Source organism: Podarcis pityusensis, assembly GCF_964106645.2.
Source record: "Podarcis pityusensis genome assembly, chromosome: 4".
Lineage (NCBI taxonomy): Eukaryota > Metazoa > Chordata > Lepidosauria > Squamata > Lacertidae > Podarcis > Podarcis pityusensis.
Window position 1 is genome coordinate 26,476,498 of NC_138027.1, and position 24,883 is coordinate 26,501,380.

The 24,883-nt window shown below is 44.0% G+C and overlaps 1 protein-coding gene across 3 annotated transcripts in view; it reads left to right on the top strand.

The window, feature by feature from the left end:
• The window catches only part of MTUS2 (microtubule associated scaffold protein 2), a 307,230-nt gene that overhangs the window by 17,205 nt on the left and 265,142 nt on the right, over positions 1-24,883 (top strand). Inside the window, exon 1 of one of the 3 annotated variants that reach the window (XM_081004038.1) lies at positions 4,838-5,018. The exons of the other annotated variants lie outside the window; for them this stretch is intronic. The gene's annotated coding sequence lies outside the window, so the exon portion shown is untranslated. Of the gene's footprint in view, positions 1-4,837; positions 5,019-24,883 lie in introns of those variants that run through there. 3 annotated transcript variants of the gene reach the window in all.

Sequence of the window (24,883 nt, forward strand, 5' to 3'; positions counted from 1 at the left end):
GCTTGTGCCCCATGGGCCTTTGGTTGCTGACCCCTGGTAAATAGTATGTACACAGCCTTAAACTGCAGTTCTAACCCCTGCAGCGAGTCTCACTGAATTCAATAGAATGTTTGTATGAATACGCATGGTTAGGATTGCGCTGTTAACTGCTCTACCTGTGAGCTATTGGCTCTCTCAGTTTTTGGCAACAAGACTATGCCCTGCCCAATGCTTTTTTTCTAGAACCCTCAAAGTGTCCCTATTTTCCAGGGACAGTCCTGGATTTACAGAAGCCATCCTGGTTTTTTATTTGATTCTGGAATGTCCTGCTTTTGAACGTCCCTATTTTCATTAGAGAAATGTTGGAGGATATGGTAGGACCTCCCTATTTTTATCAGAGAAATGTTGGAGGGTAAGGAGTTATGTGACTCCTGAACCAAGGAGATAAGTAACTATACAACCTTTGGAAGACATCTGAAGACAGCCCTGTATCATTTTATTATGTTTTTACTTACAGTACTTTGAAATATTATTATTACTGAATAAGACAGCCCTATTTTCGTAAGAGAAATGTTGGAGGGTATGGGGCAATCACCATGAAGTTTTATTCTGTTGCTTTCCTCATCAGTGGGCTTATTTTATTGAGCTTATCTGAAAAAACATTGGCATCTTCAATCTGGATTAAAAAAGGAACACATTTTGCTTTCGGAATTAAGTTTGACAAGGCTTTCCCTTTGTGGTTCAAGCCATTCGGTCCACTTTATCAGGGTTTTCCAACCGTCCCTATAATTTGCTATAGCAGAATAAATATTAATCTGGAAGGAAGGGGTCTCACTCTAGACTCGCATACGATTTTCCACACTGAATATATTGAACTGTGTTGTCCAACAGCAGCAGTCTCCATCTGAATTTGCTTTGACAGTTATTTTGAGGGCTGCTACACACACACACACACACACACACACACACACCCCATTCTAAAGGAACAAAGCCTTCTTTTCAGCATTTACATAGCATTTGATTAGGCGTGATGAGAGCACTGATTGCCCTCTGGAGTGCAAAGCTGAACTTGGTGATCAAAAGCATTAATGCCATAGATGATAATCGGTTGCTAAAGTGCTGTGCTGGAGAGGTGACTCTCAGCCTCAAAGGCAGCACAGGGCTCTCTCTCTCTCTCCCTCCCTCCCTCTCTCCAAGTTTGGTGGCCTTGGAGGTATTTGGATCAGTTCGAGAATAAAGAGCCTCTCTGTGATGATTTGGCTACGTAAGGGATTTTGACCGGGATCCTTTATAGCAAGGAGACTGTGAACAATTGCGTTCCCCGTAGAGCCCGATCATTAAAGATTCAGTGATGCTTTTAGGGGTGACTGGCGCTCCTGCCACCAGCTAAAGATTAATGACTTGTGTGTAGGATGGCTTAAACAGATGCTTTTGTTACCTAGGCAATACCCCAGCTGGATGGAATGTATCTTGCAAGCTCCGTCTGCTAGGATGAGTTTTTGAGAGCCAAGGCTGGTCCTGAGATAATGCCCCTTTCCATTCAATATAGCTGATTCTGCAAATTTTTGGACTTCAGGCTGATGTGAGACCTTTCCTGACAAACTCAGCATCAATGGAAAAAGGTCCTCCCATAGTAGGAGTTTAGAAAGTTATTTCTGTGGCAGGTAAATCAAAGCAAGATTCTTAAATGGGCAAAGCCAACACAACTACAGAGGAAATAAAATAAATAAATAAATAGTCCAGTAGCCCGTTAGAGACCAACTAAGTTTGTTCCGGGTATAATCTTTCGTTTGCAAGCTTATACCCAGAACAAACTTAGTTGGTCTCTAAGGTGCTTCTGGACAATTTTTTATTTTTTATTTTTATTTTGACTGTGTCAGACCAACATGGCTACCTACTTGAATCCACAACTACAGAGGGCCATGTTTTGGAATAGAAAACCTACTGTGCTCAGGTCCTGCTTTCAGACTTCCCGTGTGAGAAGAGAATGGAGAGCTAGATGGGACTTTGACCTAATACAGTAGGGCTCTTCTCCTATTCTATTCTACTGGATTAAGGCAGCAGTTTAATCATTTAATCAACTGTTCAGCTGTAAATGTCAGTTTGTTTCAGTGCTGCAAGAAATCCAGATGTTTGTGCTGTCACTGGAATACCAGGCCACAACAGAGGAGGCCTGCTTACAAAATCTGAAATGCTTCGTCCTTGTTGCAGAAACTCCTGCCTACAGGCTTGCTATTAAAAAGCTACAGATAGGTAGCCGTGTTGGTCTGCCATAGTCAAAATAAAAAAAATCCTTCCAGTAGCACCTTTAAGACCAACTAAGTTAGTTCTTGGTATGAGCTTTCGTGTGCAAGCACACTTCTTCAGATACTTCTTCAGGTATCTGAAGAAGTGTGCTTGCACACGAAAGCTCATACCAAGAACTAACTTAGTTGGTCTTAAAGGTGCTACTGGAAGGATTTTTTTTATTAAAAAGCTGTTTGGGGTGTTCAACTTTAGTGATAAACAAAAACAAAGGCGTTTAGTTCCATTCAGTTCTGTGTGCTTTGCTCTAAGTCATAATTTTTCTTTGCATAATTCCCCTAACAATCATGAGATTCTTTCCCCAAATCAAGTCACTAGATGAGTAGGCATGCCACTTACTACTAGAGGGGCAGCCATACTACAAGCAAAATTATTATTATTTCTGTTTATATAGTCACTTATCAATAAATATTCCCTGGGTAGCCTATAGCAAGATATTAAAAATGCAATATACATTAGTAATTAAAAACAATTGAGGAAGAATAAAGAGGAGAGAAAAAACTTCAGTGTATAATGGCAGCATAAAATAGTTTGCAACCACTAACACTGGTAGGGCAGAAGGCAGGGAGACTAACTGTAGGTGGTGCCAGAGCCAAGGATAGCCAGAGACAACTAATTATAGGTTTGTCCCCACCCGCCTCCCTGAAGAATTATACAAGTAGGAAATCACTGAAATTAAGGAGGAGGAACTGACAAACAGCACCACCTGCTGGACTGGATGTAAATAAAAAGGAAGCCAGGTGGGAGCTGGCTGAGGGCAGCCTGGGGTTGGTGGCGCAGTGCCCTATTTGGCCTAATGTAGCATGCAGCACTATAAAGGGACACAGGTGGCGCTGTGGGTTAAACCACAGAGCCTAGGACTTGCCGATCAGAAGGTCAGTGGTTCGAATCCCCGCAATGGGGTGAGCTCCCGTTGTTCGGTCCCTGCTCCTGCCCACCTAGCAGTTTGAAAGCATGTCAAAGTGCAAGTAGATAAATAGGTACCGCTCCGGCGGGAAGGTAAACAGCGTTTCTGTGCACTGTTCTGGTTTGCCAGAAGCGGCTTAGTCATGCTGGCCACATGACCCGGAAGCTGTACGCTGGCTCCCTCGGTCAAGAAAGCAAGATGAGTGCCGCAACCCCAGAGTCGGTCACGACTGGACCTAATGGTCAGGGGTCCCTTTACCTTTTACCAGGCAGCACTAGCCTGATGGTCCATCAGAGCTCAGATGATATATTTTATAAGTCAGGTTTCCTGATTTTCAAGACATTTCCTAGAAGAAAGTTCCACTGATGGGAGTGGGGGTTGTTAAGGAATGCAGTTAATAGGTTAACTCTTCACGAATCAGCAGAGGTGGCTCATTCACCACAATGCATCTGCAGGCATCTTGTGACTATCTTATGTGTTACTGGGCAGATTTGGCGAGTAACTTTGTGTTTAAAAGGTCTCATGTTAGACCCTACTGTGTGGCTTGTGTTAGGAGATTGTAGGAATCTATCTGCTGGAAATGTGGATTCCAGTGAAGCCATTTTGAAAAAGTTCTCTGAGAAAGAAGTTGGAAAATTCCCAGACTTTCGAACTCAGAGAACTCTAGCAGTTGCAGGGCTTTGCAAGCAACTCAGCTTAGAACGTCTCTGTGGACTTTAACACAGTAAGAACTTGGAAACAAAGAGCACTCTCTGGGCTCAGAGGGAGAGAAGATTACTTGTAACATCTATTATTTGCATGTATATATAGTGGTGTATGTTGGTGTTGGCCTAGTAGAGACAACTCTGCAAAAGTCTGATTTCTGTGGTGAGCTTTTGGGATGCATACACCCAACACCCCAACAAGGGTGTGACTTCTTAATATCATTTGTCAAACTGCTCAATAAATTGAGTATTGGGTAGCTACAACACAGCCCATTTCAGAGGTGCACATTTCCCTTTGCCGGCCTTGAAATGGGGAAAGGAAAGGGTTCAAAAAGCTCCAACGCTATGCTACTATAGAATTGTAGAGTTGGAAATGACCCTAAGGGTAATCTAGTCCAATCCTCTGCAATGCAAAAATCTCAACTAAAGCATCCAAGACCATCCAACCTCTGCTTAAAGATCTCCAGTTAAGGAGAGTCCACAACCTCCGGAGAGAGACCGTTCCACTGTCCAGCAGCTCTTACTGTCAGAAAGTTCCTCTTGATGTTTAGTCGGAATCTTTAGTCCGAAGTCATTGGTTCGAGTCCTACCCTCCAGAGCAGGAAAAAACACAGCGACTGACACAGACCGGTATCCAACACCAGCACTGAAAATCATAGTTTGGATCGCGTCTTCCCGTCCTGGAGGTTCACAAGGCAGCCATTCTTCCCTCATTTCCTTTTGCAGCCGAAGCCCAAGCTCATCGGAGGCCTCCAACCAGCAACACAGCTCCTTCCTGCGCCACCGCCAAGTTCATGGACGGACTCCGTCTCCAACTTCGAGGGGACGGTGCCTCCTTTGCGCCGGCAGAGGGCGCCGCGGCTCACGGTTTGGCCGCCGCAGTGGGAACGGCAGAGCCGGCTGAGAGCGGAGGCGCTGGGAGGCAGCGGGCGCCGCTGGGTGGCCGCTCCCTGCGCCGCTTATATAGCTCCGCATCCCTTTGCGCGCGGCGCTGTCATCAGTCGGGGCGGGGGAGCCGGAGCTGCGCGAGTGCCGCGGCTCGGAGTGCGAGGACTGGCGAGGGGGGGAGGCGGCTCTTTGTCCTGCCAAGGGAGGAACAGGAGGCAGCTCCTCCGCGGAACCAGGTAGGTCCCTTCTCCAGCATCCTTTCCTCCTCGCTTAACGCGCACACTTTGGGTACCAACCCGCCAGAGATGCTCGCTGCAGCATCCTTTCAGGGAGGTGATGCTCAGCAGCCGCGCGTTGGACTTAACGGCGGGGTGGGGTGGGGTGCGGTGCGGGCAGAGGACGGGGCGGCTTCGGGGGTCCCTGTGCCCACTTGCGCGCGTGGGGGGGGGGGAGAGAAGAGATGTTGAGAAAGGCTGTGATGGGTCAGGTTCACTCGAAGGCTCTGGGCGGTCTGCCGGCTTCCCTCGGATAAACCTCCCCCGCCCGCCCCCGCGGCAGCTTCTCAACATTATTTCCTCCTGCGCAAGTTTTTAAGCCTGCTGGCTCTCTTTTCCCTCCTTCTTCTCCCCAGTCACCTGCTCCTAACACGAGGAGGTGCCTTCAGGACGCCAAAGCGGCTGGTTCTCAGCGTAGGACCCAAACAAGCCCTCTCCTCTCCCCATCACTCCCTCCCTCCCTCTCCAACATATACACTCCCGGGCAGGCAAAGACTAAATTAGCCGAATAGACATAACAGCAGCAGCAGCAGCAGCACCAAAATAACCTCACGCCCGGCTTTTTTTGTTTTTGTTTTTGTGGGCAGATTGACTCTGGCAGTGATCATCCCATCCCCGACTCCGCTCCCCTTTCCCCGACAGCTGTTCAGATGGGATAGGAAAGAGGAGGTGCCTTGCTTTCTTTCATGCAGGCGTATTATCTGCTCCCCCACCCATCGACCCCAGTCTTAGGGGGCAAAAGAGACTCTTCTCTGTCTCATTCTCTCCCCCCCCCCGCCCCATGTTGCCTGCAATAACAAGCAGCCTCTTTCGGTATCTTCCTAGCAGGAGAACAAAAAGTGGTCGGTGGCCTCTGCCTCGTGGAAGCGCTGCGTTCAGTTTCCTTCTTAGGCTGGACAGCCCCCTGCGCCCAATGATCCGCCTAGGCAGCGTGGAGGTGCTGGTGAATCCAACCACCATAGATGGTGGCATTGTCTGCGCAGGATACTTGACTTGTAGTGCTGCTGTGTATTTGAGCTGACTGGCAGAGGTAGCCAACGTGGTGCCCCCTCTATATGTTGGACCATCCAGCACCATGAGTAATGGTCAGAGAAAATAGGAGTGGGAATTCACCAACATCTGGAGGATGCCTGCTGTAAGGCTTTACCTCTGCCGATTATATACAGGACTACCTATGGCTTGTAAATTGGTTTATGATATTGAATGCAGTCTATTGTTGACACGGGTCACTATTCCTGTTTTTGATGGAGAACTGCAGTTGAGTGCATTAGCCACATGATGGAAAAGATGCTTAATAAGTGACTTTTTTTAGAGAGAGAGTGACAGGGAGAATAATCTAGGAAAATGTATTTATCCTGCAGTGATGTAGAATTCCCTGTGCACATTCTACCTTATTCATATGAACTCAGTAGATGGCTTAGGCAAGTGACTATCTCTGGCTTCAGCATTCAACTCCCATCTGCCATAGGGGGCGTGGGATGCTAATATGCCCTGACCTATCTTAAAGGGTTGTTGTCAGGATTACTGAGATGATGTCACACAAAGCGCCTTGAATACTTAAGTGCTATATAAATGCTAATTATTATGATTGGAAATGCTGGGAAGATGAAAATACCTGATAACTACCTGTGAGTATTCTACCCTGCTGCCACCACCATTGTGAGAGCCACAGATTGGGACAGCTGCTCCATGCAGCTGCTGCCCAGTCTTGGGAAGGGAAAGAATAAATTGTGCTCTACATTCTGTACACACACTTTTTAAAGAGAGAGAAATGCATGGGGATTATGCCAGTGTAAGAAGGATCTAATGTATGAGAGCAGTCCATGGAACACAGAAGTAAAACCAAGTCTAAAACGGCAATCCGACAAACTCTTACCTAAGAGTCCCATTGAATTCAGTGGGAATTACCTCTGAGTACATCTGTGTAGGATTGCATTGTGTAACTCTCTCAGCACTAGACTACATCGTCTTCATTTTCTAGAGTATTGCTGCCACTAATGTAATCTTGAAAACAACTCTACTCAGTAGTTATTAGCATTTAATGGGTGTGGAATTGAGATGGGGAGATATCAACCGGCTGAGGGCTAAAACAGGACTTAATTCCAAGTCTCTCAGCTTCAGCTTAAGGTAGAATCCCCTAAATAAAATGTTTTAAGAACTGTTTGTTTTTGTTCCCTTAAGTCTAAACTTTGTTCAGGGTTATGAAGCTGACTGGCCATAAAGGCAGGGTTTCTTTTGTTTTGAAACCTCAATTGGTAATATTTCTAAAGGCTAGTTTGTGTGTGTGTGTGTGTGTCTGTGTGTGTGTGTGTGTGTGTGTGTGTGTGTGTATACATCCCCCTCACTTGATTTCTCTTGAGAAATTTCATGCTTGAGAAGAAGCTGGAGCTGATGAGTAGAGCATACATTTTGCATGTTCATGGTCCCCAATTTCAATCTCAGGCTAGGGCTGGGAGAGAACCCTGCCTGAAACCCTGGAGATCTGCTGCCTGTCAGAGTAGACAGAACTTGGCTAGATGGACCATTGATCTGATTCCATATAAGGTAGCTTTGTACATTCCTTCATTACTGTATGTAGGGGGTGGCAGCTGAATGTGTGAATGAATTCCATGAGTACAATTGTGTTGGATGCTATATCAAAGAGCTGCCTGTGGAAATCGAAAGCTTATCAGCATTAGTAGATAAATAGGTAACACTGCAGCGGGAAGGTAAATGGCGTTTCTGTGTGCTTTGGCTTCCACCACTGTGTCCTGTTGCGCCAGAAGTGGTTTAGTCATGCTGGCCACATGACCTGGAAAGCTGTCTGTGGACAAACACCGGCTCCCTCTGCCTGAAGGGAGATGAGCACCACAACCCATAGTCGCCTTTGATGGACTAAACCATCCAGGGGTCCTTTATGTTACCTTACCCTATTGGATGGTATATGCAAGCTATCGGTAGATGTTGAAATGAGCCAACCCTGTTATGGAAATGATTCCAATCATTGTCACACATGGCATGCTTTTAATATCCCCTGTGCTATTTGTTTGTGGGGTTGTGATGTTGTCTAGCTTTTGCACAGTCTCTCAAATGAGGATGTAATGTGTTAGCTGTATTCAGAGCAGTAGTGGTCCAGCGTTGCAGGGGGAGTTGAAGACCCACTGGGATAGCTCAGTTGGTAGAGTATGAGACTCCTAATCTCAGGGTTATGGGTTCAAGCCCCATGTTGGGCGGAAAGATTCCTGCATTGCAGGGGGTTGGACTAGATGATCCTTGTGGTCCCTTCCAGCTCGACAATCCTATAGTTCTACTATTTATGCAGCAGGGTCCCTGTCTCTAGAGTCCTAGAGCCACCCAATCAGCATGAAAGGGGAGCTTTTTGGACACTTCTCACCCTTTATGCTGGTTGGAGCCAATGAAAAATGAAATGAGGTGAGTCAGCCATTGAGGATTGGCTTCTAGGGTCACTCTAGAGAAGGTATGTGGGATAAACACTGAGGAAGAGTTGTTTTGTATCTCCAAAGTTAATCATTTTGCCACTCTGAAAATGCTAGGTGTTTCAATTTCAGGAGAATGGTGTGCCAGTTCTGTTACATACAATGGAACTTCAAGGAAAACTCAATTTAAGGCAGTCCAAAAGAAGATATTGGAGCGCTCCAAATCATTTGTCCACATACATGCACAGAAAATAGATCTAGCTGAAAGGCAGCGCACTGAGACCTGCATTTATTGTTGCAATGCATCCTTAATTATTATTATTGTACTTAGATGATCCTCATGGCCCTTTCCAACTCTACAATTCTGTGCTCAACTTATTGCAGTGTAAATATGCAAACCATTTACTGGTACCATATTGTTTATACAACCAGGCAATTAGCAACTTCTATCACTGGAAGCAAAATCTACAGCTTTAAGGGGGGAATTACATTTATACCCCACCCTTTTCTCCAGGATGCTCAAGGTGCCATACATGGTTGTCCCCCTCCTCATTTAAACCCTGCAACATCCCTGTGAGATAGGTTAGACTGAGGGGCAGTGTGACTGGCCCAGATCACCCAGTGTGTTTCATGGCTGAGTGGGGGGTCAAACCCTGGTCGGCCAGGTTCTGTTATTAACTGATTAATTAATTTTATATACCATCCTTCATCAAGAGATCACAGGGTAGTTTACAACATAAAATATGCCAAAATATGCCATATAATAATAGTAAAAGGGTGTGGGAAAGGCAACCATTCTGCTTTAAAGGGATACAGATTAACAGTTAGTTTCCTGGTTAAAGAGGAATGTTTTTGCCTGGTGCCTAAATATATGTATTGAAGGTGTCAGGTGAGCTTCCCTGCGGAGAGCATTCCAGAAATGGGGAGCCACCACAGAAAAGGTTCTGTCTCGTGTTGCCTCACTCTGGGGCTCCATTGAGGGGACACTTTAACCACTGCACCATACTGTCTAGGGAATAAGTCCCATAGAGCACAATGGAACACGCTTAGAAGAAACCGCATGTAGGCTTGCACTGAAATTGGCAATGTCAGAGACAGAGCTCTGGTGATAAGGGAGATCTGGTCTCTCTCTGTCACTGTCTCTCTCAATTCACTGCTGCTGGATCCTTCAATGCACTGGCCCAACTGATGTCAGAGCTCTAGGGATGGAAGAGGTCATGTTGAGGATCTGCTAGGGGAGGATCAGGAAGGTACTTGGATCTGAAAGATTGAAAGACGTCTTGGTTCCCAAACTGGGGAGAAATACAGGTGACACCAGGAGCTCATTGATACCTCTTCCTTGAATTTTCCACGCATTGTTACCAATGGGAAGAAAATGGCTAGTGAATAAATATGGAGGAATGCAAGACTTTTTCTCCACTCTCGTTTCAGCTCAAGCTCAGCAGGGCATTGGAAATGGCAACTGAACCACCTTCAGATTCCTACCACCACCTCCACTTGAGGGTTTGCAGCCTAACATAGCCACCCTGCTGTGATTCTTCCTTGTGGATGATTCAAATAGGGTTCCAGAGTGCTGTTGTGGACTCTGTTTGCATCTTCAGTCCTAGCACATGTGACAGAGTAATAAACAGGGGGTTTAAAGTAACCTGCAGATCACAGTTCTCCCCTCACCAGTGATTAAAGGGGAAGCATCTTGCCCTCAATTATGTGCTTCTAAGTTAGATGCTATGCATCACTTCCGGGGTGGTATGAACTTCAGCACCTCCCGTTCTTGAAAGTGAAAAGCCCTTGATTGTTTTACCTAGTTTTCATTATAGAGGCTATAGCACCCTAATTAATAAACTGAAGTGTGTGTGTGTGTGAGAGAGAGAGAGTGTAAAACAAGATTGTAGCACAATATTATTGTAATTTTTTAATCTCACAGAAAATAATTAACAGGGAAAACGTTGCAAGCTGAATCTTAGATCATGCATTGATCAAAGTAGCAGTGTATCAAATTGGAGCAGTGCAAGCTCACAGACTACTAATTACATGGCAGCAAAGTTGAAGTCCTTGTTCGAGCAGTTCCCTTTGAAGTCAGGAAGGGGAACATGATGTTTAAGAAACGGAAGCCTCGGGGTCCCTATTCTTAAGTGTCTCTCTGAACTGGATCCTTAGTGTGAAACCTACAGGAGGGCAAAGGCGCCTTTAAACCTCCTTCATGAATCTCTCGTTATGGGAATGGCCAAGAGCTGGATCATTTCTACATAAATGAGGGCAGACTTAGATTATCATTTCCACCCAGGTAGTTACAACAAAAGAACTTGACAAGTGCAAGACCAGCCAGTTTTGAATGCTCAGCATTTATTTGTGTGTGCATGCCAGCATCACAGCAAATACACTTTCTTTTTGCTCAATCCATTATGCAATAGCCTTTCTGGTCTCCAGAATCTGAGGCAAGCTATGAGCCAGATATTACGTAACAAATCAAAGCAGCTTCCTCTGACCCCAGGGGATGTTTTGGCAGCTAGGAGCAGCAGGAGCCTAGAGATGCAGGGCAGGCAGGGGAGGGAAGTTCATAGGGGAGCTACAAAGCAGACTCAGCAGATTGTCCCTGCAGGAGGGAAGTGCTGGCTGGGTGCAGTTTGTCTTGGTGGATTGAAGCACAGCGGAAGACTGGTGTGGCCATCTACACATTGCCAGAAAAGAGGGAATGCATAGAAAAGGGGGGGGGGGGAGGACGCAGACTCGCATAAGATTGGCTGGTGGTAATTTATTTATCTTTTTACAATTCCTTTTACAGTGGTACCTCAGGTTAAGTACTTAATTCGTTCCGTTCTTAACCTGAAACTGTTCTTAACCTGAGGTAATATTTCTGGGTTAGCGGAGTCTGTAACTCTTGTCTCACACAGAAGAGAGTGGACTCCCCCCTCCAGCTCTCAGCTGGGAGCTTCCCTTTCTTCTCCCAGCCTCCCACTCCATCCAGTTCCCCATCCCTGTCCTAAGGGTACGATTCTTTGTTTAGGGTTTAGGTTGTATTTAGGTTGTGAGGCTGGGGAGCTTGGCTGTAACTTTGTGGTGGGACCGTAGCTCAGTTGAAGAGCATATTGGATACAGAAGGTCTCAGGTTCAGTCCCTAGTATCTCCAGGATCTGATACCAAGTGGTGACAAAGAAATGTGCCTGAGATCTTGGAGAGCTGCTACCATTCAGAGTAGGCAATGCTGAGCCACATGGACAGATCATATGACCTATCTTTCCTAGGGTTCTCTGTGGACACAGTCCTCAAAGCCATCCCTTAAAACATGGACAAACATGCATTCTAGTGCAGGAGAAAGGGAACTCAGAGCCCCTAATCAATTAAAGGCAAAATGGCATAGCGTAGCCTCTGTTCAGTAATTTAAAATATATGCCTGGTGGGATGCTTCTGTGCTGGAACTGTATAATGAGAGCAGGAGAGTGCACTGTCTCCACAGACATGTTCATGAAAATAAATACATCAGAATTCAAAAGGGAGATGTATTATAGGACAGAGTGCCCAGCAACACATAGCCTACTTAGTATTTCACTCTCAGTCAGCAGTTTAACATTTGCAAACACGAGCCTGAGATCACTTGCCTGACCACCTTACATTGTGATACTAGGATATAGCCATTATTACTATTTACTGCATTTATACCCAAATTTTATCCCATCCAGAACTCAGTGTAGCTCCCAGGAAGTTTCCTTCCCACCCAGCATTAACCAGATCCTGACCTAGTGGTACATCATCACCATCATCATCATCATCATCATGTCATAGAATCATAGAATTGTAAAGTTGGAAGGAATCCCAGGGGTCATCTGGTTCAGGCATAGGCAAACTCGGCCCTCCAGATGTTTTGGGACTACACTTCCCATCATCCCTGACCACTGGTCCTGTTAGCTAGGGATAATGGGAGTTGTAGTCCCAAAACAGCTGGAGAACCAAGTTTGGGAAATACTATGCCTATGCCTGATCTAGTTCATTCCCCTGCAATGCAGGAATCTCAACCCTGAAAATGCCCTTAGGGCAGGGTTATCTAATGTGTCCTATCTAATGTGCAGCTCTTTTGGACTCCAACTCCCATGAGCCTTAGCCTACATAGGCTGTACTCAGGGAGTGATGGGAGTTGCAGTCCATAACATCTGCTATCCTTGGTTTAGGGGCACAAAGACATAGGGACATAGGAAGCTGCCTTATACTGGGTCAGACAATTGATCAGTCTAGCTCTGTATTGCCTACACTGACTGGCAGCAGCGCTCTGGAGTTTTCAGACAAGGACTTTTCCCCAATCCTACCTGGAGATGTTTAGGGGACCTAAGGACACTATGTCAGATTCGTAGAGGATAAGTCTATCATGCCTGCTAGTCATAATGGCTTTATGTACTATTTCCAATATGAGGTGCTTTGTTTTATTCCATTGGCGGAGGGAGTATGACTCTGAATACCAGTTTCTGGGGAGCACAAGTGGGGAGAGTGCTGATCAGAACATGACTGCTTGTTGAAAAGGTAGCAAAGTGAAGACTTACCTGTTTGGGAATAGCCTGCAAGAAAAGATTAGCATCTTGGTCTTTTCCCAAAGTCCTCGATTCAAGGCAGAACAGTGAATATCTAGGATGTGGCAGGTACATGAGTGCCCTCTTGCTTTCCTTAGGCTGTCGTGCATTGCTTTGTAAGACATGTTTGTTGCAGGCCAAAAGCTTATCAGCAAAATATGCTTTCCGTTTAGAGAATGCCATTCCCACAGTGCCAATTGATTTGTGTTGCAGACAGAGAGAGACTGGTACTGCTGCATGTAATTGGAACATCATCAACAAAAAGAGATGATAGGAGAAAAATAGTGTCATTTTTTAAATGTATTGGATCATGGCGCTCTCCCCATACATGGATTTGGGTCAAGAGTTTAGTACTACTTCTGTATCTGTGTAATTAGCTGATAAAACGACCAAAAGATTAATGGCTTTTTGCTGCTGTTGCAGCTAAGGACAGATACTACAAACAGACATGTGATAACACTGTAACAGTCAATCCGGTTAATTATTGCTGGATTACAGTAGAAATCCTATCGATGTACTGATGAGACTCACATTAGGCTCAACAAATTAAGCATGATGATAATTATGCATGAACTATTACAATGAAATGATAAGGGTCTGGGTTGTGATTCCAAAAGTATTACTGATATTGTTAGTTACTCAAAAGCAGGACTTGCTTGCTTCTCCCTCCACCTCTTTCTAAACCATGGATGTTTGTTCAGGTAGTGTTGGCTGCAGTGCTGAAAATGTCAATTATTTAATAGTTCAATAACATTCTGTATTGTGTTGTTGCTGGTGGCTGTGCAGAAAGCTTCAGTGTCTGCAGAATGCATTTCATATTGCTCTTACCAGCTTAAAGGTAGAACTGTTTGCTGAGAATTAATACGGTCTATTATTCTTTTGGAGATTCTCATGCATAGTTGCATGCAGTCTCTTGATTTGCGGGGCAGATCTGATTGGAACGCTAGTCCAGCACTGGCATTCAAAGAGGAATAAATAGAACTTGACACCTAACCCCCTCCCCTTTCTAAAACCAATTTTGATAGGGGTTGGGGTGTCCTGCTTTACAGAGGGCAGTCCTCTATCTGAAGGGCTGTAATAGGACAGACCTTTATTTGAAGGAGTCCTCTATCTAAAGACCTATCCATTTTAAACCAAAATAACCAGAAGAAGGGAGGGCAAGAGGGATCTTAGCATTACTTATCCAGAGCTAGCACCCAGATAGCAGACTGAACAGGAAAACAGAACACCTGGTCATCATATTCCTCATGGTGAGGTGCATTGTAGTTGTTGTTTTTAAAGTATAGTAATGAGTTCTAAATTTGCATCTATAATATACACTAGCATATGAAAAAGTATGCAAATCTGTGCTTCATTTGCTCACTTTTTTGGTGATACCCAAGTGGTCACCCTGGTCTTACATTACTACAATCACAGATTTGTCACCTTAGGACAGCAATGTATTTTTTAAATGAAAAGGTTCCCTGGTTAGAATCCAGGCAGCTGCTCTGTAACAGGTTAACCTCCCATTTTACAGCTTGGATGCCCACCTGAAAGAATAATACTTATCAATGCTTGTATCTCCTCTCTGGGGGTACTCAGTATATGGTCCATGGGCTGAAACCCAGTAGCTGAGACCATACCATCCGTCTCTTAAGTCCTGCCAATGGGCTTTTTGTTCTATGGGAGAACTTTTCTGGGTGCATCCTCCATTCTCTTTGGCTCAGACTGGTAGTTTCAGGTTTCCATAGGTCTTCCAGGCTAGAAGGCACAGATTAGAACAGAGGAACAGGATGATCACGTGGCCAGTCTCCTGCCCAGTCTCCTGCCCAGGTGCCAACACTTGATAAGCAATGCTGAGATCCCTCTCATTTGCCCATTCTTCACCAGGATTTTGGAAAGGCACTTGGGTGGTGTAGGTTCAAATCTAGTAGTGATTGGCAGGGTGGGGCAGGCAGGACGGTGTTGTTCACCTGGATCCCCAGTGTTACTAGTGGTTACCCAGAGAGGTGAGGTGGCAGAGAGCTCAGTGTGGCATGGGCGCAGTACTGGAACCAATCTAATGTGCCTGCTTGTGTCTGCGCACTGCACCAAGCTCCTTTCTCTATGTTGGTAACCAGCAGCGATGCCCAGTGCTGGGAAGCCAAGTGAGCAATGATGCCCTGCCTGCAACATCCCACTACTACTGTTCAAATCCCAGTTCCTTCTGTACCAGATCGAATCCTGCCCAATAGAAAAAGTGGTTCAAAAATCACTTGAAAGTGAAATGGGTGCATCCCTTTGCACCTTAAAGGTGTTATAATAATTTTAATAATAATAATAATTTATTATTTATACCCCGCCCATCTGGCTGGGTTTCCACAGCCACCCTGGGTGGCTCTCAACAGAATATTAAAAACACAATAAAACAAACACTCAAAACTTCCCTAAACAGGGCGGCCTTCAGATGTCTTCTAAATGTCAGGTAGTTGCTTATTTCCTTGACATCTGATGGTAGGGTATTCCACAGGGGCGGGCGCCACTACCGAGAAGGCCCTCTGCCTGGTTCCCTGCAACCTCACTTTACGCAGTGAGGAAATCGCCAGAAGGCTGTTGGAGCTGGACCTCAGTGTCCGGGCTGAACAATGGGGGTGGAGATGCTTGTTCAGGTATACTGGCCCGAGGCTGTTTAGGGCTTCCTATTGTTTACCTGTTTAGGGTAAACAATAGGTTGCCAATCCTTTGACCAACTTTAAAAAGCCTGCTTTTGGACTACCTCTCTCTGTAAGCGAGCCAGCATTGCAGATTCTCCATAGGATTCTGTATTTACAGACAAGATTCAGGGCTGTGATGTTACAAGTTGTTTTGGAAAGGAGTATTTCCTCAGATTAGAAAGTCACATCTGACCTTGGCTGAGATGATACATAATGCATGAGAACATTTTGAGTCCATTTTTCACAATTAATCATGAATAAGCCAATTCCATGATGGGACCAAAAAGAAAGAAAGGATGTCAGATTCCATTTGTTTGCAAATGCATTGGCTTCATATTGTTAGCATGATTTGTGTGTCAGTTTAAAAAATATATATATTTACCAGTATTTATCTCTGCATTTAAAAGTGAAATGTGCATAGGAAATTGATCCTTTTTTAGGACATGTTAACTGATTAGTTTAATCTGCCCTTCACCAGCAGTTTGTGGGCATGCTTCCTATCCCCATTCTTCTCTGATGTTGTAAACTATTGTCTGTATTTCATTTAAAGCCTGTCTTTTCCTCCACATGAAGCTTCAGATCTCTCACACACCTTCAATAACAATCTCATCCCCCAGTCATCTTCCTTAATATTGCTCAGGGAAGATTTCAAAGATCACTCTCTTTCACAGTTGCAAAGAAGGGTGAATCAAAAACACTTCCTACAGATATTCCTGGTCAGCTGAACAAATACTTCAGCAAAATCATGCTGCCCCCCACCCCCACTGTATCCCAGACAGAGATGAGATTTGCATCTTACAACTTCAACTACTTATTTGAGTAAGACAGTATTGTTATTTTGCAGGTCATGCAAAATATTATTATGATTTTGTCATTGCCGCAATTACTTAGGTGAACAAATAGCACACCCCCCCAACAGTTGAGGAGAGTTCCCTTCAAACCATAAATCCACCACTCAGTCCCCTCAAGATAATTATTTTTGAATTTGCTCCAATTTTATGATTCCCTTGGTCATCAGCAACATAGCTTTGCAGCCATAATTAGATCTATAAACCACTTTCCTTTCTTTTAACCAACTATGAACTGCTCTGGATGCTTTTTAAAAAAAAACACCTCTCAGCTTAAGAAAAGCTTTGTTCTGGACTGCTTCATTTATGTATTAGCTGCAGTAGAAGCAGCTAAATAAATAAATATGATATATACTGATAATTAACTCCTTTAATGATGTTAATACTGGAAAGTTAAGCTGCTCTCACTTCTTTTATCATCCATGCTTTTCTCTTAATGGGATTTCCTTTCTGCTGCCAGAAGACATTGAGCCATATTTTGAAAATTCCTTAATAGCAGCCTTTTGCACCTTTCTTCATTGCCTAGCCCTTTGAAACCAATATACGTGTATTATGTTTTTATTCACCTCTAATCTTCAAAGCTAACCTGAATTTAGTTATATAAAAGAATAGGAGCCATATCCTCTGGCATCCCATTGTTCCTTTCTCCTAAGCTGTGAGGAATGTTCTAGGGATCCAAGCCCCTCTTAAGCATTAAGTGCGTCTAGCAGTGAAGCTGCTGGGATTTGTCACTGAAGGTCTTTTTTATAGTTTGTCTAAAGGAAATCCATTCTGCACATTTTTCCTTGTATGCCCGATTCCAATGGACTCCAACCTTTGCAGATCCAGGATGCAGTGGCAAAATGGTGAATTCCATGTTAGGGATCATTACGAAAGGGACTGAGAATAAAACTGTTGATATAATAATGTATACTTATCAACAGCAAAAACACCCTTGGAATATTGCATACAGCTCTGGTCATCTCACCTTGAAAAGGATATTGTGGAGGTGGACAAATGTTCAGAAAAGAGCAACCAGATGCCTGTAGGGAACCCAACTTGCTCCTTGCAACATTATACTCAGTGTTCCCCCCCCCCCCAGAGGTACTCAAGGGTACACAGTACTGGGACACACACACACACACACACACACACACACACACCTGTTAAAAGTGTGGTACTTACTATAACAACTTCATGGTGAGTACCGACAACCTTTTTCTTTTTGAAAAAGCACTAAATAGTTTTTACATGCTATCCACTCTACTGTACTGGCTCTCAGTTTTGTCTGAGATTGAACATAAGAAGAGCCTGCTGGATCAAGCCAATGGCCCATCTAGTCCAGGATCCTGTTCTCACATTGACTACCTAGATACCTCTGGGTCAGGCATCCCCAAGCTCGGCCCTCCAGCTGTTTTGGGACTACAACTCCCATCATCCCTAGCTAACAGGACCAGTGGTCAGGGATGATGGGAACTGTAGTCCCAAAACAGCTGGAGGGCCGAGTTTGGAGATGCCTGCTCTGGGGAAACCAACAAGCAGGACTTGGGCACAAGACCACTCTCCCCTCTTGTGGCTTCCAGTAGCTGGTACTCAGAAGCACTACTGCTTTGGACTGTGGAGGCAGAGCATAGCCATTATGGCTAGTAGCCATTGATAGCCTTTTGTCCAATTCTCTTTTAGAGCCATCCCATTTGGTGGCCATCACTGCCTCCTGTGGGAGAGAGTTCCATAGTTTAACGATGCACTACATGAGGAAGGACTTTCTTTTATCCATCCCGAATCTTCCAACACTCAGCTTCACTGGCTGTCCCTGAGTTCCAGTGTCCTGAGAGAGGGAGAATAACTTTCCTTCAATGTTATATTTCACTTTGTCCTCCTCCCCTACCTTCCAAAGTATGGTTGTGATGCCACGGGTACAACTCTTCTACCAGCCTTGCCATTTGAAAGCCAGCACCCCATCATTACCTGAGTAACCAAAAAGCATGAATCAAAGGCAACCTTCTTCCATGTGCATTCTTCCAAGGGTGGTTTATATGAGCTTCCTCACAATCCTAATTTGTATCTTTTATTATGCATTCATGAAACTGTACTAATGTATTTAACAGAGGTGATGATTACCGTTTCTCAGACCGTTCATCTTATAACTGTCCAGCATTTAACTACCCCTTTGGGTAATAATACACAACAATTGCAAGAAGCTTTTCACTGCCCCAAAGGTTGGGGTTAGGCAGAAGAAGAGATGTGATGCTATTCTGCTCACAGACTACCATTTAAAAAGAACATTGTTGCTAATACAACAGCAGGTACATTGAATGGGACTGCCGCTTAGGTTCTTATTTACAGTTTTCACCTTTCTTTTGAGCCAGCTGTCTTCGATAGAATCAAACCTACTCCTGAGGCAGTTTCCCTCCCCTCCCCCAATCTAAAAATAATTCACAATTGTGCATCTATTATATACTCTGTGATTTAGATTTTTAAAAATGTAAGTTTGGCTATCATGTAAAAAGATAACGGATGGTACAAACATGTTTTGTTTTGTTTTTTTAATGTAGAAGCAAAACTTCTACAGCAAGGGCAAAAAATATTTTTAGGATTTGTTAACACAGAAAGAAAGAGTGGCCATTAAACAAGATGTTTCCCTTGACTCGCTGATCAGTGTCAATGCTAGGCATAGTTTCAAATTATTGTTGTTGTTGTTATTGTTGTTGTTATTAAGCTACCTTGAAGAATGTAGTGGGGTGGCTATATAAATGTAGTGAATAAATACATAAACATAAACTCTATTCTATACAGGGATGGGGAATCTGTGACCAGCCAGGTGTTGCAAGGCTACAACCTCCATCATTCCTGACCATTGACTATGCTGGCTGGGGCTGATGGGAGTTGAAGTTCAACAACATCTAAAGAGCCACAGGTTCACCAGCCTTATTCTGAGATTAAAGCAGGTGTTCCTTGTGTATATGAGAGGAGTAGTAGCAGTGCAAGCTGGGCATGGGTGGAGCCTGGCTGCAGAAGGGCCCGGCATGCACCTCCCCTCTGGTCTACTTTGAACCTCCAACCACCCCACTTTTTAATTTTGATGAACTAGTCTAGAGAGGTCTTCAGGGTTGGTCCAGGTAAATGAGCTGCCTCTGAATCAAAAAAAGTGGACTGTTGTTTTATTTTAAATTGTTAAGCTGTTGGATGTGTGAGTTAGGTGTGGGACCATGCACAAGAACAATGAAAGAACAGAGGACATTTCACAGATGTGGGGATCATGGACAAAGAAGGTCATCTCTCCAGTCATGGCTACATAAAATAGAGCACATGGTTTGTAAGCTCTTGTAGATTCATACATAATGCTGAGCCAAGGTTTGAATTTAGAAATCATGGTTTGAAATTATGTCTGTATACAACCTAAGGATTGCAGGGGGTTGGTTGGACTAGATGACCCTTTGGGTCCCTTCTCACTCTACCTTTCTAGGATTCTATGTATTGCAACCCCCATGAAGGCTGTTGCAAAATGAAATCACAGCTCCCCCCCCCCCCCCATGAACAACCACATTGCAATTTCATTTTGCTATCACAGTAGAATCTGATATAAACACAAGTCTCCCTGGAAGCTATAAATTGCACAGCAATTGCCTCACTACAGCTCAGTTTTGTTAAGTTTCACAGACCATTTTTAAAATCAGATGCCACTTATTATTTTATCTGGAAAGCACCTAAATCATCAGTGTTCATATAGATATCACATAAAACCATATCATGGGAGAGGTCCAATGAGCTTATTTTAGTCATTTCGTTGTAATTCAGATTTTCCATTTGGGTTCATATTAATCAAAAACAGGACCAATCATTTTTACTTGGCATTCTGGTAGCAGAGATTCAGCTTCCTCATGACATCAGTTTTGAGATGGCTGGTCCCATGTTGGTCATCTTTATGCTGCGGGTTGAATGGGAGTCAAGGCATTAAACATGTACCCCACTGCAGGGTCGATAGATGCCACACTATAGTTATTCATTATCCAGTCTGCCTTAAGATCAAAGTCCCACCTGGAAGCATAAAAATGCATGATCAAGACACTAGATTTTATATCCCAGAGTGGCTAGCTCTGTGGTTACTCTTGGTTTAAGATCATGAGTTATGGGAAACAACAATAATCAGTTTGATGAGTTAAAGCATTCCACACAACTTTGAGAAAAGGAGGAACTGGAAGTCCTGTAGAGGTGGAAGCTGACTTGTATTTTTCTTTTGCAATGCACATCACTGAAAATGATGCAAACCATCAAGCCCTGTCAGTTTTTCTGCAAAGGAATTGGGTGTGCAATACTTATTTCAGACCTGTAATGATTCCATATTGAGATAACTCACTCTATGCTGTTTGCATGATCCACTTAAAGAACACTTGGTCATATCTTGATTTCCCCCCAAAACAGACTCCTTCAGCAAAGAGTGTACCTGCATCAACCTAGCTCACTTTCACTGCAGGGAAAGTTCATCTGTACCAATAGTCTCCTTCAGTCTTTTCAGACCTGCTTTTTAGTCCAAATATGCATTTCCTCCCTTCTTCTTTTCTTTTTTCGGTAGGGTGGTCATGCTCCTGTTGTGATCCACCTTACATCAGACCTAATTGTGGTTTCTGGCCCACGGTCTTCATATACTTAGTTTTTTTACCTGAAATTAGTCTGTGAGCCTTTTAGGCATGGTTTAGGAACAGTTGTGCCTCCTGAGAGTGTTGGACCACAGCTCCCACCAGGCCCAGGAATTATAGGAATTGTGATCCAGCAGCATCTGGAGGGCTGTAGGTTCCCTGTCCTCATCTTAGCAGGCATTGTTTGAAGCCTAGACTGTCTCTTTAAGCGTTGTTGTCTATGACAGTATAAACATAAGATGGACTATGAACTCCTGTCAATGACAAGACACAGCAAAGTAAAGCAAAAAGTGAAACCAACCCATTTGACATGCTGAAAAAATATATACTGAGCTCGTTCCAAGTATATATTTCTAGGATAATAGCAGGTCAATTTATATCTCGATTTTCTATTACTGTGCAAGATTACTAACAAAAGAGGGAAATACTGTTATTTTACCCTGGGGGCGGGGAGGGAAAACTGTGTTTTGTAAGCCCCGAATGGCTTTGGATTGTAGTAGTTTGCACACCTAAAAAGAAGAAAAAGTGCAACCATCTGTTTTATTTTGTGAAAGTCTTGCTTTTCTGAAACAGAAACCAAGGAGGCATAGCCTTTAAAGCTCGGATATGAAGCTCTTGAGCTGTTGACATGCCACCACTGTAGCCACTAGCTCTTCCAGTTTTAAAACTAGTTTCTGTAAAGCTCCCAGCCATTCTGTGCAAAGCATTTTCTCTTTCTCTCATACTCATGAGATAGTGCTCAGACTGACTCCTGCTCCTTACAGCTTCCTTCGTTCACTGTAAGGTCAACTGCTCTCTTATAGCAAAGTGTGAATGCATATCTTCATTACACATCTTTAGGTGCCAGGTGAAAACATTCCTTTTCTCCCAGGCCTTTGGCTAATTAAACACACAATGGCCTTTTAAAGGGGGGTTGCATTGCTTTGTTTGTTACTTTGTTATGCATTTTTGTGTTTTTATATTGTAAATGATGAAGGGCGGTATAGAAATAAAATAAATAAATATCTGTGGAAGCAGTGGTGTCTTAGGGCAGCCCAACAATCTAGAGCAAGGTGTGAGGAACATGTTGGAATCCCATCAGCCCCAGCCAGCAGGGCTAATGCTCAGGGATGATGGGAGTTATAGTCTCAGTGTCTCAAGGACTACAGCTCCCCCTTCTCTGGTTTAGAGCATTTGGGGGGGTGCGCATGGTATGGTCATCTCCAGCAGTCCTCATGCACTGATTCCCTTTGGGTACCCAGTTGGTGATGAGCAAATAGTGTCTTCATTTCGTTTCCATGTGTGCCTTTAAGCTCCTATGAATTGACCACACTTCTTCAAGAGGTTTGGTCATGAACAAGGCATGGGGTCTCAGCATTGCCACCCAACTGACTTGCCAACCTTGTGGCCATTTTATTTCAGTTTCCTTGTCGGCTATCCAGCTGCTCCATATATTGCTCTTTCCTTAGCTTTCTCTCTCAGTTTATAACTTATTAGGAACCCGACCTTATATATACCATAGCTTAGGTGTGCTGGTCTACCTCTTCCAACTTGGCTCTAAAAATCCTGAAATCATTTGCACCTGTCTAGCCACCATAGCCATTTTGGCACCTTGAATAATCATTTTAAATCTGTACAAAAGGAATGTAAAACACTTAAAACAATCTACGACTTCATGTTCTTGTAGCATACAGGTGTTGAGACCCAAGAGAGCCAAACGCATCCTTTTTAAGTATCTTGTTGTTGTCCTTCCTGTTTCCCAGTCAAGACTGAAAACCTAAAAAACTAAAACCACACTGCAAACATCCAGAATACATCTTCAAAGAGAAAACACTTCATAGCTTCAGAGAGGCCCACAGCAAGGTGAGCTATGGATTACACAGCCAAACTTTGCCTAGAAAAGTTCAATCTCTAAATGAAATTCTTTGATTTGTTAACAGTTCAGCTCCAGACTGTTCTAAGGCAGGGATGTCCAGTAGGTCAATCACGATCTACTGGTAGATCCCCGGGAGGTTTTGGTAGATCATGGTCGATCGCTGGGTCCCTTTCCTTAGTGTTGGTAAAATAGAATCCGAGTTTACTCAGTGAGGTTGTTTGTTTCCCCGGCAATCTGTTAGTTAGCAGCTGTTCCCCGTAAGGCTTTCCTCCTCCCTCAAAAACGCTCAACAACTTTGACCTGAACCCCCCAAAAGGGGGTAGATCACTACCAGTTTTTAATTCTGTGAGTAGACGGCAGTCTCTTGGGAGTTGGCCACCCGTGTTGTAAGGAAAAATACCTCCCAACTAATTTCCCCCTCCACCTCCAAATCCTGAAACATTTTGCAGCAACTTGCATTTTATAAAGTCTGCACTGATAATGTCTGAACTTGAATCTTGGAATGTCAGTTTGCAAACTCTTGAGAGCAAAGCATTCCAGTGTAAAGGTGCCCTCTCTTCGCCTCTCAGGCTTCTTCAGTATATGGCAGCTTCCAATGTGCATTTGGTTTGGGAAATGTGAACTAGGTGGGTTCCCATTAAAATGCAAACTGAAATTAATCTCCGCCCCAACTTTAGTGGTATGTACAGGTCTTCTCCTCTTCCCTGAATGTTCAACTCTAATTTTTTTAACCCCCCTCGGGGGGTTGTGGACTCTCCTTCCTTGGAGGTTTTTAAGCAGAGGTTGGATGGCCATCTGTCATGGATGCTTTAACTTGGATTCCTGCATTGCATAGGGTTGGACTAGATGAACCTTGGGGTTCCTTCCAACTCTACAATTCTATGATTCTAAAAAGGAGCAAGCCACTAACTCAGGCAGTGTTTAGGCCGATTAGTATTAAACATAGGAACGTAAGAAGATAACCTGGCCGGTCAGAACAATGACTTATTTAATTCAGCATCCTTTTCTCATAGTGGCCATCCTGTGTGAAACCCACAATCAGGGTTCAAACACAAGAGAACTCTCCTGTCCTGTGGTTTCCTGCAGCTGGGATTGAGAAGCATTACTGCCTCCAACCATGGAGGCAGAGCGTAGCCGTCACAGGCAGCAGCAATCATTAGCCACTGAAATCTGTGTCTGCCTTCTGGCAAATGAGCACAAAGGCACTAAAATAACTGGCATGAGGATGGAGGGAGGTAACAGGAAAGAGCAGGTAGGCCTCATCCACACCTTCATGACTACCATCCTCCCCATTCTGGTGCAGTTCAGACTGGACTGAGCTGCCATTTGCTCATTAGAGGGAGAAATATATGCCTTAAAATATTCCAGAGTTATCTCTCCAGCACTTTTAATAAACACTTCTGTCATTTACCAAGTAGCATCTTGTATATGTACTCATAAATTTTCATCCCACCATGAACTGTTAAAAACTCATTATAGATAACAGGGCTTTCTTTTCCACTTTATATATGTGCATATTGTGACACTCATTTTCAAAGGTAAATTATGTATGAGGATGTCAAGTGAAAATGGGGTCTATTGCTGTTCCAGGGTCTGCACTTTAGATGTTCACAATAAAATTACAGCAAGGGAGTTGGTATTCTGATCGCATTTTGACAGAAAACAGCATGGGTTGAGAAATGTTCCTTTCTCTCTCAGCGAGAGAGAGAGAGAGAGAGAGAGAGAGAGTTTTGAAAACATTTTCGAAGTTTAGATTTTGGAGATCCCTGATTTTGGATGCTTGCCAGTTTTTGCCAGTTGATGAAAGCATTTCAGTTCAGGCACTCTGTGTTCGTTTGCAGATGGTTGGACACATATTGCTCC